Raw genomic sequence first — 13617 nt, forward strand, 5'->3', positions numbered from 1 at the left:
CGACGTTATCCCGCCTTTTGAATGCATTTCATATTTGATTCAGTTTGTTATTCACGCCCCCGATGCTTTGTGGTGCCATTTGTCTCCGACGTCGTCGTCAATTCATCACACGCGTGTCCTCGTCGCATCCAGCCAATTTACACAATAAGCAAATACTGCGCTCGCCCTTGAGTCAAACGCAAGCTCGTCAACCAAGTGAAATACAGACAGAATTGCAATTACATGCGGGCGTGTTTAAACCCAGAGTGGATTAGCCACATTTCGTTTGGGAATTTAAAAAAAAAAAAGCCTCTTTTTGGAACTTCCCGAACAGTGAGTCACTCACCTAGCACACCAATTGGCTAACTAAACGGCACGCCAATTCATTCACTACCGGCTGAATTGAATACCAGTTGACAAGTAATTTAAAAAAATAATTAGCCAAGGATTTGGCTACATTTTTATGCTAGCAGCTTAACAGGATCGTCAGCATTGTCTGTTGATGTTACTAAATTAGATTCTGTTCTGTGTTCCCCCCAGACTGCAAATTGGCTGTTTAAAAAAAACTTTTAACATGAGCGTTGCTAAGGGTGTTAGCGCTAATCCAGTCAAATGGAAACAAAGTGAAGTTGCAAGCAGAGCCAAAAGTTTTGTCAAATAAGCAAAAGAGACACCGGGGGGGACTTTGAAAGTAGCTTCTTTGTGGCTTTATGTAATAGTTTGTGATACCTGCATGCGCTTCACCTGAAAACAGATAACCGTGAGGGGATGAAAAGTGAACTCGCCAGATTCCATCCTGTTTTTTTATTTTTATTTTATTTATTTTATTTTATTTTTTACGATGCGTGTTTGGGCATGTGCACCGCAGGCACGGGGAATGTACAAGTGAATTCGGATAGCGGCCGAGCTTGCACCGCGAGGCCTTTCGAGGGCTTCCTCGCAAACTTTGACGCTGATGCTTTCAGAGCTCAGATGCCGCACGGTGTAAAATAAGACCGGGGATTAAAGACGCGGCGCTCCGCATCCGCCATGCTGGCGGAAGTCTGTGATCACACGATGATGTTTTGGGGGTGGTGAGGGGTGGGGGGGGGGGGGGGGGGTGGGATGAAAAAGAGCATTCCTGAAAGGCTACCAGCCTGCCACTAACTCTGTGGATTTGGACAAGAACGTCCCCCGGATGCACGTACTCAATTCTTTCTGATGAATAATTGATGCCTTTTGCTCCTTTCATGCTCGGCGTAAGTCATTTACTCTTATTTTTCCCTCATACTCTTTTTTTTTTTTCTTTTTCTTTTTTTTTCTTCCCCAGCTGAAGGCAAGCTCGAAACGTGAATCACCAAGGACGAAGACAGCCACGCGTGATCATCCTTGGGCCCTTCAGATCATCTGCATGAGAATCAACCTGCAGCGAGGGGTGAAGTGCGCGTTGGGGAGAGGAATATGCGAGCGATCGTCGCGATTGCATCGATCCCAAATATCACGACTGAGACACTGCAGTTGATTCTCAGAACACGAAACGAATATTGAGACTAATGCGTCTCGGGTCATGTTTATTTGATGTCGGGAATTTGGAATTTGGACACAACACTATAAATCTCATTTTGATTGATGCCGCGTATTAGTTTGCATTCGTCGCGAGAGATCGCCGAGGTGATAATTTGAGCTCAAATAGATGACGGAGAAACGAGCGCGATCATGAATCGCGTGTTCCACAACCGGCGTGACTCAAACACGGTTTGGAACATCCACGGGAGCAACGCAGAGATTCCTCAAAGGAAGCGCTTTCGGAAAACATCCTGAGAAACGCTTTGTGGAAATCCACCGACGCACGCAGTTGAACGTCCAGCGGCGTGATTCAAATTTGGGGAATTTTTTTGTTGTCGTTAATTCCGGCTTCTGTGTGGGTGTGAAGCAACGCTGAAATAAATGCATTGAAAATGAACCCACCAATGTTGGATACGAAGTGACAAAGACGAAAACGAAAGACAAGCGTCGTTAGTTTTTCCAAACATAAGACATGTTTTTTTTTTTTTTTGTATTTATAAAAGCATTTTTGTTTTGTTTTTTACGTTGTTCCCCCCCCCCCCCCCCGTCATAGTTTTTTTTTCGTTAACTATAATGTGGCGTGAAACACGCTACAAAAACTGTTGGAACACCCACGAAACCACACAGCGAATGAAAATGTGTGTTGGAACATGCATTTTTTTTTTTTTAAATTAACAATCTTCTCAGTACGAACCCCGCACATCTCCACAACAAAGTGGAGTTTAGTTTCAAAAATGCAATCTTCTAGAGTGCCATCCATATTTGATGGCCTAGTAATAGAACTTTTTATTTTTTATTTTTTGCCTTTTGGTTGATTGATTAATTTATTTGACCCCAAAACGCCCCTGTGGCTTTCGTGCCAATTTGCATTTCAGATTGCAAGGTTGCGTCGCACCGACCGACAGATGAACCGACCTTGTCGCGCACACGCGCACGCCTACCTGGAGACGCGCGCGCACTCGCACACGCCTCTGTGTCGATGCCCCTTTCATAGCGTTGATACTTTGTTTGGGCCAGCTTTATAAAAAAAGCTTTTTTTTTTTTTTTTAATCGGCCGGCTCTCACGCGAGCGTTAAAAAGCAAGTTGAGCTCCTCCGGCGAAAAACTGCATCAAACACGGCACAACTTTGGATGTTTTTCTACAAGCCGGCCCGGGAACTGGCATCACACATACGCTGCTGTTGGTATGCGTGGTAACCAGGCCGCGGGTGACTTTGCTCCGACTTGGCGTCACGGCTCATTAGCGTCAAGTTGCTCTCTTATTCCATCCAGAGAGCGTGACTCACGCCGCGAATGAGCACTTCCTGTACACTTGGACGTGCGTGAGTAGGACACGTCAACATTCGGTGATATGTCAACTTTCCCTCCGCGAGTGGCACTTTTTAACGAGCCCCCCCCCCCCCCCCCCCGAGCGTTCGATTGAAAGCGGACTGTAAAAACACCTCCTAAAACATCCAGTGAAAAACCCGCTGCCTTGTCCACGGCGAGTCGGCCGACTTCGCCGATGCGGTCGTCATTCAAATGGATTTTCCAGGTCTTTCCCGAAGCCTCGTTCAGTTCTTGTTAGCCGCTGGGGGTTTCTCCCTTCACTCCCCTCTTCAAGAGATCAAATGCCTACTCGATTAGGTTAAGGTCTGGGGATTGACTTGGCCACCCTTAGACCTTGTACTTCCCCCCCTGATAAAGTCCTTTTGGGCCATTGTCTTGTCGCTTGCCGAAGCGTCCGATGCATTTTTTTCTGTACATTGCACCACAACAATGGTTTTGTAGACTTCAGAATTCATTCCATTTTCCAGCTCATGTCAATGGCTGTCAATCATATGTGGATTTTTGCTCTTTCATGGCCAGCACATATTTGATCCATATTTCTGGTTCAGAAGTGCGTGAGCAACCCAGTAGCACTGCCGAAAAATTGTGCCCGCCTATGATCTAGTACAGGGGTGTCAAATTCATTTTTCTCACGGGCCAAATTGAAGCGACCGTTTTCCTTGGAGGGCCGTTATGACTGCGAAAGCATTTAAAGCAGTCAAGAATAATGGTTGATTCAACAATTGTTTAAGTTACTGTAATGAGGGATTTGGTAGCAAGAAAATGCTTACAATAGCTCTCTTATTTTATTACATATGAGAAGTTGAAATGTTGACATGTTTGATTTGCTTTCGTGGGCCACATAAAATGATGTGGCGGGCCAGATCTGGCCCCCGGGCCTTGAGTTTGACACAGGTGATCTCTTGAAACATTTAGTCAACCATCAGCTGAAATACTTACTGAAAACATTCAGTGCAATGTGCAGTGACATATTTGATGAAATAAAGTCAAATATCCAGCGAGACTTCCAAGTGAAAGATTGAGCAAATCTCAATAAAAACGTCAACTTAAACGTTTGGAAGTTGCCGAGACGTCCTTTGAAACCGATTGGTCCTGTGAAGCGTTCCTTTTTTATTTGTCAGTAAAGCGGTAGCCCCCGCGGCTCGTATTTGTCCTACGGCTCATCTATGGAGAGCGGGGCCCTAGATTGCCCCAAAGCGATGAATAAAAAGAAATATTTATCCGGCGGGCGCTTGCGGCTCCAAGGCGCTTCTTATCACCAATGCCGTCCCGCTCGACTGCCGCATTCCACGAGGCCTCGGCCACGTTTGTGTCCGGCCGACCTACGGCGGGACAAGAAGGCTCGTCGCCGTCTAAATGTGACGCTTGCCTCTGTTTCTGCGCACAGATTGGAAGATCAAAAGAAAAGCACGCCGAGGGACCTCAGCCAAGACCCAAACTGTTAAAGAGGAGGAAACTGGAATGTTTGCTTTCCGTGGTCCCTTCCAAGACGTGTTGGTGAGTCCTGAAACCCTAATCTGGTACCCGAACCTCGTCGTGAAGCCGTAATTGTCAACCTCACTCTTCAAACATCTCGTGGAAAGCCAAACATTTGCTCGAAACTCTGACCTGACCTCCAAAGCCCAATTTGAAACCCTAACAAATCGAAACCCCGCACCTGAGTCAAACCTTACACTCCAAAGGGTGATTTTGAACCGGAACCTTTTGTTAGAAACCCTGAGCCAGGCTTAAACCTTTCGACCTGAGCCGCTTGAACCCGTTTGGTAAGGGGGGGGGGGGGGGGGGGGGGAGTGCTTGCGATCTGTTGTGGGCGTTTGTTCCTTTTCTGGTTGTTGCTGTCACCTCAAACAAATACTTTGTGCGTGTGTGCGCGTGCGCACGTCTCTATACATTCTCCACAGAGGCTGCGAAGCTTTGGAGACGCTGCCAAACAAAATTCTAATTAAGTTGCATGCACATACGCAAGCACGCACTGCGTCTGTGTGTGTGTGTGTGTGTGTGTGTGTGTGTGTCTACAAAATGTTGCGACATGAGGCGCTCTGATCTGTTTTTGACAATGCACCAGCGACGACGACAAGACAAAGAAAAAGTAAATGGAAAAAACCCCAAAACAACAGATGACAGCCAGGTTGTTGTTTGTTTGGGGCCGTTCGATTAGGCACACCAGCAGTGCCGTCAAACGACGTCAATGCTAATAAAGCCGGACGCACTCCGCGTTCACACCTTAACCCTGGTTTCAAAACCCTAATTTAAAACCTTAACCCAGGCTCAAAACCCCAATTTGAACCTCGACGCTTGCGTAAAGTCCCACTTTAAAAAATGATCACTTTGAAATTGAAATCCTACCGCCGCCTTGAAACTCCAATTCAAAACCGGAATCCAGACTTGACACCCTCATTTGAAATGTCATCTTGTCTCCAGACCTCAACCCTTGTTTAAAACGCAAACTTTGCTTTGCAAACTCACTTTGAAACCCGAATCTTCGTTTTATAAAACCCTCACTCTTGTTTGAAACGCTCACTTAACTCATTCAGTACCATCCAATTCAAGACCAAGTCTGAAAAGACGTTTAAAAACGTCTTTGGGAGTGAATGAGTTAATACCCTTACCCTGGTTTTAAACCCAAGTTTGAAACCCTATCTCTTAAGTGTGCCCTAAAACTGTAATAGTCTGAAACCGAACCTCTTCCCGGCACTGATGGAGAGACGCTTGTTTTACGGTTTTATGGTCTCGCACTGGACAGGCGGGGGGGGGGGGTCACGTTTTCCTTGTCCGTCCGACACTGTTTGCCCAGGACGACGTCAGGGAGATTTATGTCCCCCCGTCCTCAGCGCAGCGGCGTGGCCTCGGCCGTTTATCGGCAGGTGCTCCACAATGACGCGCCAACCACACTCCCATCGATCTTGAGCTGGTAATGAGCAAGCGGACAGTAATTTAAGGCCATAACTCTGACAGGCGTATTGATCGCGGTGGACCCGGAAGCGGGAGGGGGTTCCGCCGGCCCCCGGGGGGCCACAAATCACGGTGCATGTGTTAAAGCAACGCCCTCCACTGGGATAAATCAGAGTGACGCTCATTTGTCTCTGTCCTGCGTGTTGCCACTCAGCACTTTTGACGGCATGCGTCAAAGCCAGTATTTTTTCGTCGTCCTTTTTTTGCAGCTGTTGACTTGCCTCTGCTCACCAGAAATGTCCAAAATTTGGTTTGGAGTGAAAATTTAAGATGAAGCTAAAATTCACTCTTACGGGTGAACTTCATTTGATCTTCTGTAAAGTTTTGAATGTATGCGCTTGCACAACTTGAAGTAGCTGAACAGCAAAAATTACATCGGGCATTTGATCCATGAGAATTTCCCAAGACATTCACTTCTATGCCTTTCTGTGACTCTTCCAGTCTCTCGGTTACAACCTGATGCCACTGTATGACTCGAAACGTAATTATGGACTTCAGTCATTTTCAATAGTTTATTTACAGATAAACAGCAAATGAAACGCGGTTTGAGCGAATGGGATTCACCACACGGCTCAAGTGTGTCTTTTTTTACATGCCGTTTGCTATTCACTCCGTCAACTGCGTCATCGAGTCTCACGCTCGCCGCACGCATGTACATAATCCCTACTCTGAATTCACAATGTAGCGAGAGGCTAAGGCTGACGCCTGAGTGTAAATGTGAAACCATTCCTGCTCTCGAACTAATCGGACTGTAGTTTGCCCATGGCCGCCGGCTCAAGGCCGCAATCGACTCCCACTCCGACGTGTAATTAATGTACCGCATTGTTTGCCGTGTTGTAAATTTAGCGCACCGCTCCGCTTTTACGCCACATTACCATCGGCTAGCATAAAAATGGTCTCTTTCTTTTATTCCTTCCTGCAGGAATTTTGCCTCTTTACCTGCAGCAAAACTCATTTTGCTGGAAAATTGGCTTTAGCGTTCGCCACCCTCCTCATCCCGCCTCCTTACCACCCAACTCCCCAATCCCCTCCGTTCCCCCCTCAGCTCCTCCATTCTTTCCACTTGCCACTGTAATTCAGATGCTATTGTTGCGCCTTGAGCGCTAATCCAATTAGCTATAGGAAGCTAATGGAGTTATCTCTCACGTTGGCACATCACCGGCGCGGGGCGGGGGGGGCAATCAGTCGAGAGGCTGGCCGCCACTTATATTGTGGCTTGGAGGGATTTACGGTGGCCAGCATGCAAATTGTTCACAGCGGAAAATAAACACCGAAGAAGTAGAAGAAGTTGAGTGCGTCTTTGTGCCACGACGTGCCGGGCAGCACTGAACGCTAATGGAAGAGATGTGCCGTAATTCAGAGCAAGAAGAAGAGGCAGAGATCGTCTCCAATTTCTTGACGGGGAAAGACGGAGAACAGGCATCAAGGAACACTTTCCAAATGTTGCCAATGTGTGGGAACGGTAAAACTATAGAAAAAAAGTTTTTATCTTTTCGGGCTATGTGGAGGATTTTCTGAAACGTATACACCTGAAAGCTTTATGCTAGCATATAATGTAAAATGACATCGGCAGGCTAACAGAAATTAGCATTGATGTTACAGTAACTTGAAACATTTAAACATCAGCTACTTCAAGACACGCAGAGCAGCAACAAAAATACATTCTCTCTTGGTCTTGCTCTCGATTACGCTGGGTCTCTTCCTGTAGAGCTCAGTGCTGCCCAGCATGTTGTGGCAGAACTTGGTACTGCACGCAACTCTAAATTTGGACTTGCCTGTCTATTGTGAAAATCTTGGCAAACTATCACTCGAAAATCCGTCAGTCCTCAACTCTTTGTATTCACAGACGCACCCTGTGACTAAATATCAAAGTTAAGTGACCCTCGCCGCATATCCAGGGGCAGACCACCACCGCCTTCTTGGCCCGTTTCCCCGTCTATTAGCCGCTGTAAACATTCCCCCCACCTTTACAAAAGCCTCCATGCAGCGGCCGTATTTCTTGAAGCGTTGGCAGATGGTGGGCAGCGGGATGGAAAACAAGGGTCAGCGCTCTAATATGAGCTCGCCATTACACTGAAAATGTTTTTCTATTGAGACTTGGCCACGTTCATTGAAAAATGAGTTAATTACATCATAGACATAGATAGCAAACCCACGTTTATAAATGAACTGGGGCTACATTCCAGCCCTACCTGCAATCGTTTTAGTGATATGACAAGAAATTCTATTTTAACGCACGCACGCACGCTCAATTGAAACATCAGTATTGTACTAACGTGGTTAAGCACTAGAACTGTTTCATCCCCACTCGCGGGCGTTTCAGACTACCAACGACGATGCCCTACAGGGCGAACATCAGCCATTTGTCGAGCCAGCCCTTCCAAAAGTACAAAATGAGTTGTACTCTTTGTTTAATTGGCGCCCACGGCTGCACCCAGAGCTCGTCTAAATCCTGCCGTGGGCTCAGCCGCTGCCTGTGTGCCCACACGCTCTGAGCGAAAGACGCTCGTGGATAAATGCGGGTTTGGAGAGCGGTTGCCAGGTTCTGGCCTGCGTTGAACTTTAGCGGGATTTTGCCAGGTCAGTGTTAAAAGACAGGCACTCATTTTATAAGAAATAAGAAAAGTCTGGAGTCCCTATGCAAGAGAAATTGAACAGGAAGTCAGCCATTTTTCTCTTTTTTTTTTTTGGAAGCAGCCATTTCAGGTGAATTCCATCGCTTTGACTCGGAGAAAAAAAAAGTCAGCCGTGACATGTCCAGCTTAATGAGATGTATGAAAGAGTCTCAAGAACTGTTTTAGTTGGAAGCAACCATCCTGCACTCAGACAGAAAGTTTCTCGCCGTTTCTCCAATGGACACGAAATTAGGTGGACATGTTTGTCGTAACACGACGAACAAAAAGTCTCAATCACCCATCGCTGAAATTGAACGGGAAGACAGCTGTAGCAAAAGAAACATAACAGGAGGGTTAACAGATGGTTGAATCCCGCTCCCGCGTTAAGTGCTTGTCACGTATACTCGCGGCGCGCGCTAATTATTTTGTCTTACTTGCGTCCTAAACCAATTCCATTATTCCGCCCTCCCCATCCCACCTTGCTTTTGATGCAAAGCACGCGACGGGCTGTTTACTCGGTCCCGCCGCCATACCCGAGAGTGCTGATCAATGCCTCGCAGGCGGAACAGTGGAAAATGTTTATGAGGTTTTGTATGCAGCTGAGCGAGGTTATGGATCCCTGGAGCTCCGTTAACCGTCGCTGGAGTATATTGTTCTCGGATTTTCATTAACACGTGCCCTTTGTGAGCTGGAGGCAGTCTATTTCCCCCAAATCACACAACTAGTTTGCTTGCAAGCTACAATATGAATACTTTATTATTTTTAACCATTTCACCTGCGATTCCCATTTTCAATATACCTGCGCGCAAATTGGCTGTCATTTTCTTTGGCAAATGAAAGTTAAATGATGGCTTTTTAACGCGCCGCGGTGCAATGATAGCAATATAAATGGAAATGGGGCGCAAATGGAGCCCTGAGGTACGCCCACATTCACACTCAAATGAAACATGTCTATCATTTTCTTTCGGTGGATGAAATTCAGATGTGAAGTTATATTTATGATATATTGTATTCATAAGTCGGACATCTTTTAGTGTCCAACTATGGTTAATTTGATATTGTTATACAAATCAGTACTGTTGGTCAGGCCCCACTTGGGTCAGTTCCTTTTACAAATTATTGAACAAAGTGATGGGTTTGATACAGAGAGTCGTATCTGTCGGTCGGTGGTCATGGTGTTTGATGCCTGGCAAGACTAATTAATATTTCACCATCTTGACAACTCTTAATGTTGTTCATTTCCCAATAGTAACCCTAATAAAGGATTATCTTATCTCGCCAGCTCGCAAAGCATAACAACGCCATAATTGATATGCGACGTTTTACGCCGTTACATTACCCACAGTGATTATTTTGGAGCGGTAGAAAAAGATAATTAATGACTGCTGAAGCCGAGCACGATGGCTGAGCGTAAACAGAAGACGGAGAATAAGAAGAAGAAAGTCGTTCAGGGGGGCTGCGGGAGGGGGCGGTGGTTGAAAGCAAAAGTAACATTTCACAGCCATCATAAACTATGACGACTTAACACTCGGGGTGAACTCGCCGCCTCCGCAGCGGGATGGTGAATGTCGATGAGAATGTCCACAGTCGTTCCCTGCCGGTTCCCTACGCACTGCTCGGGAGGCGGGGTGGCGGTGGGAGGGTGGGGGGGGGGGGTGTACTGTGTCAGATTAATGAAGTTCCTCAAACTACAAAGTGATGTGGGAATTTGACAAAGAAAAGTTTATCCTTTCCATTAATCTTCAAAAAATCTAGCTAAAATTGAAACCTTGTGCAATCATTTCTCAACGATGTTGCATCATCGTAACTTTACTCTCATTTGTTACTTATTTTATACCTGCATTATGGTTTTTTTTAATTATTTACTTGGGCAAATCTTTGCTCGAAGACAAAATATTAATCCCGGCCCAGAGAAGCATCCCAAAACGTGACTTCCAATTAATTCTCAACCGTTTATAGCATTTCCACTGTTCCGAATAAAAGTGCCCCCAGGCCACGGCGTATATTAGCGCGCGGCGGCGTACACCAATAATTATCTTGTTGGAACGTGACTTAATTTGGCCCAACACAAATGAGCGTGTCCTTCCTTAGGCGTCGCCAGTTAGGGAGGAAAAAAAGAATCACATTTTGTCAAATGCCATTTGAGTTAATGAAAGTGAAGGAAAACTAACTGTAAACAACCGTCTTTCAAGCTGCGAGGACGAGGGCACGTTAGATTTAAAAAAAAAAAAAAAAAAAAAGACAAGTGAATAGCGTGTGGTGAAGTCAACCGCGGTTGTGATATTGGTTAACTGAGATCTTGAGGACTTAAAAATGAAGGGGACAGATTCGGAGAAGCAAAGTATAGACCAGGGGTGGGCAAACTTTTTGGCTCGGGGGCCGCATTGACTTTTAAAATTTGACAGAAGGGCCAGGTCAGCACGAGCTATGGTACATTTAAAAAAAATAAATGCATTTGTTGACAGTCCATATCAAACATCAACAGAACAAAAGCATGAAAGTACTGTATTAATATACTTTTTTAAAATGACGACAGTGTTGTTGATGACCTATTTTAGCCTGTGCATTTCTGCAGATGGGTTGTGATCAGACCAGTAGAAGTAGAGCGATACAGAGGTCCTAGGTGGTTGAAAAGATCCCGCCCCCCCTCCCTGTGTTCTGCAACTTCAAGTCAATGCGCCACCTGGCGGTGAAATGCCTGTCATTACAAGTCCAATTGAAATGAATGCAATCATTCACATCGAACCTTAATTGTGGACCGACCTTCGGCGGGCCGGATTAAAAGGACCAACGGGCCGGATTCGGCCCGCGGGCCGTAGTTTGCCCACCTCTGGTATAGACCCTCCATGGCCTTATTTCATGAAGAGAATTGTTTTATGTGATCCAGTCCTAAAAATCACAAGCTCCTGCCACTCACAAAAATTCTTCATCCAATCTGAAAGTCCAAAATAAAACACATACAAGTAAGCGGTTTGTTTTGGATTTGTCTTTTTTTTTCCATTTATCGATGAGCATTTTTTTATTTGTAGTGAGTCCGTAATGCCAGCAAAGCTGAGTTTGCCTATGTGTGATGTCACATCAGTTTGTGCTAGCTCGCTGTACGATTGTACGATTGAATTCCGTCATTTTTGTAACATGGGTTCATGATGGCGTGCATGGTGTTGATGCTTTGCCGATTCGTCGTTCTGCGCTGTCACAGACCACAGTGGGGAAAAACATTGCATGACGAACCCCCTTTTTGGGGCGCTCGGTCCTGGTCTATCAAGCAATTTGATAATTGTTGACTTTATTCTCTTTACGTTCTGCCTTTATTCTGTGAGTTCACTGCGTCGAATAAAAAAAAAAAGAAATGGGCCAAACAAACTGTAAACAAAGGAAAACGAGCACAAATGTCGTTTAACGGGCAGTCGCTTTCAACATTGCTGCAAGTTACGGGAGTGACTTGCTGTCTCGTTGACAAAAAATAAAGTACGTTATGTTTCCGCAATGCCGCGCTGCTAACGGGGCCATTTATTATTTTTCTCCCTGTGACATCACCCTTAAGACGCTGGAAATGTGGCTGGAAAAGGCACAAATGGAAACGCGGCTGCACAGCTTTATCGGCCATCTGGGTCCAAATGTCAGCCGTGTTTTTTTCTTCTTCCCCCCCTGCCCCCCTTTCTTTTAAAAAAAATAGTGTTATCAGATGGCTTCCTATCGCGGTGACAGCAAAGTATGGAACAAGCGACTCGGAGGTAATTGCCAGTGCTGGGGGAGGATAAAAAAAAAAAATGCCAGGACTGCAATGTGTTGTGAAATCACCTGCAAAATCTCGCTGTTTATTAGAGAAATGGTTCGCTGGAAAGGACCGGCGCTTCCCTTTACAAGGTGTGTCTATTATTTTATGGAGAGAGCATTCAGATGCGCCGTAATGCGGGCAGATGGGATGAAAGGTATCAGCTATGAATCATGTGGAAATGCAGTATGGCAAAAAGGCAAAACTGTCGAAAGGCCACAGAGTTGGAGATGATTATTTGAGGCATGCGTTTCCCCCCTCCGGCCACTTGAGGCGCTGATTCCGAAGCTCTTTTGGTAGATGATTACAAATGACATTTACACAGTTACGAAGGTTGTACTTCATTTAATATGACAAATCAGCTCTTTATAATTGCAATGGTCTGACTTTGAGTCTTTAATTCCAAATTCATTTTTTCAAATATTCCGATTTTGTTCTTGCATTTATTCTCTGTTGCTTCTCATAAATTGGAAGACTTTTTCTTGAATTATTTGAATACTGCCCTAACCTTTTTTTAATTTAATTTGCATGTTCTTCCCAGGCCTGCGTGGGTTTTCTCCGGTTTCCTCCCACATTCCAAAAACAAAAACATGCATGGCAAGCTGATTATTTCTTTTTAAACAGTCCTGTCACTTGCTACAAGGCCCTGTTGGATCTCGCCGTCTTCCTCCTCTCCTCTTTTTTTCTTCTTTTGGTATATATTAGTGTTCAAAAAAAAAAAAAGCATCTATAATCAAGCCTGTCAGGAAGCGTGCAGCGGCGCATGGTGCTCGACATTTCCGACATGCCCCCATTCTTTCATCTGCACTGCGAGTTCTCTTTTAAAACAATCTTATTTGCTTGAACCAACGGCACTCGGGCACAAATACTATTGCCAAAATAGCAACGGACTGGTATGTTGATGTTAGCTGCAGTGCCGCAGACACTTCAGTGCAAATATTCGTCTTTTGCCGATCTCCAAACCCCATCGATGCTCTTTGAAAAGTTGTCATTAAAAATCCTTGCATGTGCCTCATTGGATTTCTCAATGGGGGTGCTCAGCGGGGAGTTCAAATTGCTTGAAAGCCAAGCACGTGCGCGCACCAAAAAAAAGATGAAAGACAAAAACGTCATGGCGTCGTCACGTCACGGTTCGAAGCAGGTGAGGCGGTTGCTTTGATGCCTAGAGTCAAGTCAAGTCAAGTCAACAGTATTTATAGAGCACTTTCAAACAGCCATCGCTGCATACAAAGTGCTGTACATGGAGCAATTTTACATGCACAATAAACAGTAAGACAAATCGGTAATAAAGGCGGTAGAAAGCACCAAACAGTAAAACCAAGAACAAATCTAAGTCATGCTGAGTCGAATGCCAAAGAATACAAGTGAGTTTTGAGGAGGGTTTTGAAGATGGGCAGCGAGGAGGCTTGCCGAATGTTCAGT

This window comes from Hippocampus guttulatus, chromosome 21, assembly GCF_054856545.1.
Source record: "Hippocampus guttulatus isolate MCC_2025c chromosome 21, RoL_Hgut_1.0, whole genome shotgun sequence".
Classification (NCBI taxonomy): domain Eukaryota; kingdom Metazoa; phylum Chordata; class Actinopteri; order Syngnathiformes; family Syngnathidae; genus Hippocampus; species Hippocampus guttulatus.